Raw genomic sequence first — 2,765 nt, 5'->3', positions numbered from 1 at the left:
AAACTATGTGTAGTGACTACATCCTTTTTTTGTTGCTGTCTTTTTTGCTTTCTTGTTCTCTACATGTTTACGACTGTCAATATGATCTTGAATGGTATTGACCCAGAGAATCATTAGCCCTATGCTTTGCAGTCTCACTTCCATCCCTGTCTTGTCTCGAGCTCCAGTACCGAAAACTATTCTCTATTTGAACTGTACTGTGCTGTGCTCTGCTTGCCCCCTGCAAGGTTCATTACATTCTCTGTATCTCAAATGCAATCACCTCAAAGCAGGTAGAGTGAGCGCACAGCACGGCTCACAACATAAACTGTGATTGTAGGTGCTGGGGGGGGGGGTTAAAGATCACAAATTTCCTGATCCATCAATGTCACACAATCTCCCTGTGTAAAGCAAGGGTTTCTATATAAAATACAGAGGTCTCTGTCGTACTTCACGTGGAAACAATCAGAATTTCTTTTATTATTACTGCTGCTGTTTGTGGGCTCAGGGAGCATGTCTGAGAGCAGAAACAATGTAAGTTCAAACCATTAACCGCCTTGAGTCAACACCTGCTCAAACACTGGAAGCACCTCGATTCACAATCATGTTCAATTTCTCTAACCCATCCCCTTGCATTGTAATCTGTTTTAATACATTCTCTCTGTGCATGCTGTTTATTCTGAAGCATCATTTGCTAATTGGCTTGCTTCCTCAAACACTTTAAAACAACAGCTATCCTCACCAGTTAAGAAACTTCTGAAATGTGTATATATTAAAATAAAAAATTCTAAAACCATCCACTAATCTACTCATCTTGCCTGTGTGACACAGCAGAGCAGTGTGAACACCTGGTTGTCCCTCTCCACACCAAGAGCTGTGCATGGCCTTGAACTAGCCTTTCAACTCCAAAAGCAACCTCAGGCAAGACAGCAAGCAACAGCTTCTTTCAGCTTTGCAAGCCCTGCAGCAAGTGGAACACATTCTCATTCTGTTTTGGGGAAGACAAATAATGGACAGACTTTTAAATCGACATGGGGGCCCACTGTGCATACTAATTACATAGAGAATGCTATATATTAGGCAGTGTGCTGTGTAATTTCACTTTGAGGATTATTATTATTTTAAACAATTCCACATCATATCCATTAACTGAAAAATAAGTTTTAGACAGTAGAGAAACTAGTATCAATTTAAATTATGTACTACAGGGTACAATTTAATGGTGCTTTTGTTATCAAGTGTATACAGACTCCACACAGCTTCAGTGTGGATTGTGACACTATGAAGCTGGCTATGGGGACCTTCCTCTTTCAGTTTCATGCCTTTGGGCACCAGGAATAAAGACTACTGTATATAAAATGCAGTTTTCGTTTCTAGATACCTGTACAGTATTATGCACAGTATTTTTTACTGAACCATTACATAAAATAAATCCTCAAAATTACCATAATTCCAGGCAGGAGCAATATATAATTAGGAGACCAAACAGTAATTCTGTGCAGGTTAGGACAGCCATTTAGTTTCTCTGTGTAAACAGAACTCACACAACGCATGAGAAAACGGATTTCTTTTCATAAACAAAACATACAACACCCAGTCCGGGCCATGGAGTCAGCTATCGATACAAGTGTAGCAATGGCCCGTAAGTGAGCTTTTCAAAGGAAAGCGTGGGTGGCTCGCTGGTGTAGGGTACTCTTAAAACAGCGGTGACAAAGGGAGTGGAAAATATGAGGTCGGTCACTGTCCGCTAGGAAACATGGTAAAGACTTATTCGACACACACAAATATGACTCAGTTTTGTTATCGTTACAGGGTCTGTGAGGGAACTACCTCCTTTGTTTAATAAAGAAATACATCGCATAATAGAAAAGTGATAACCCTAACCCGATGTCAAGCTGTAGACTGTAATCAACTAGAACAGGCTGTAGTTCACCCTGATAATCAAATGCTACACAAAGACCAGATAAACAGAAAAGGGAACACCGGAGAATCCGACACCCGGAAATGCACAACCGCTTTGTTGTAAATATCAGTATTACTGCAGTCAACCCCTCAAAAAAACTACAGGTTAAACAGTAAATATAAAAAAAAAAAAAATTAATTAAAAAATCAACATTCATAGTGCAACCAAAAACAATAACAAAAAGACACTCGCATTTCCAAAGGGCACGGCACTGCGCCCAGGCTTGCGCGACCCAGCCCCGGCTGCAGTGAGCCGTGCTTTAACTCGACGGTAAGCGGAGTTTGAAGCGCACTGGGGAAGCGGAGCCGCGCTGTGCCCGCTGCGTGTTTAACACACTGCCGGAGCCACACTCCGCCCGCGGCATCAGCGACACGGCCTTGCCGGGAGCCAGCGCTGAAACTACAGGGAACCCCGAACAACCCCAACACCGCAGCTCTGTGCAATCCCACAGGAAAGAGTGCGCTCCGCGGCACCGGCGCGGCTAAACCCGTCTCTGCGCGGCGGTCCGGTGCAGCCTGCTAGCGAGCGCTTTCAATACCGATAACAATAGAGGCCGCAAGACTCCGGCGAGAGAGACGCACAGGACGAGGGGAAAGGAGGCAGGCACCGCCGCTCACAAGCGCCCGAAAATACACCCCCCAGCCACCCACAACCCCCACATACCCCGACGGGCTTGAAAGAGAGAAGCTACGGGTTGTCCCCGTCCTGGTTTGGTTCGCTTACTTACAGGCGGAGCGGGTGGATGGAAATGGATTTCAGCCCCGAAACTCTCTAGCTCCAAGCTTTCACTCCAACAACATGGCGGCGCAGCGGGGGCTGCTGG

General features: G+C 45.0%; 1 protein-coding gene across 7 annotated transcripts in view; it reads right to left on the bottom strand.

The window, feature by feature from the left end:
• Positions 1 to 2,765, bottom strand: part of pum1 (pumilio RNA-binding family member 1) — a 507,081-nt gene extending 504,316 nt beyond the window's left edge. For 4 of the 7 annotated variants that reach the window (XM_041234069.1, XM_041234072.1, XM_041234073.1 and 1 more), the window contains exon 1: positions 2,666 to 2,764. The gene's annotated coding sequence lies outside the window, so the exon portion shown is untranslated. Of the gene's footprint in view, positions 1 to 2,665 lie in introns of all 7 variants that reach the window. The other 3 variants (XM_041234070.1, XM_041234071.1, XM_041234075.1) reach the window with 2 other exon arrangements.

This window comes from Polyodon spathula, chromosome 32 (genome assembly GCF_017654505.1).
Source record: "Polyodon spathula isolate WHYD16114869_AA chromosome 32, ASM1765450v1, whole genome shotgun sequence".
Lineage (NCBI taxonomy): Eukaryota > Metazoa > Chordata > Actinopteri > Acipenseriformes > Polyodontidae > Polyodon > Polyodon spathula.
Note: the sequence above shows the minus strand (reverse complement) of the source record. Positions and strands in the feature narration are given on the sequence as shown.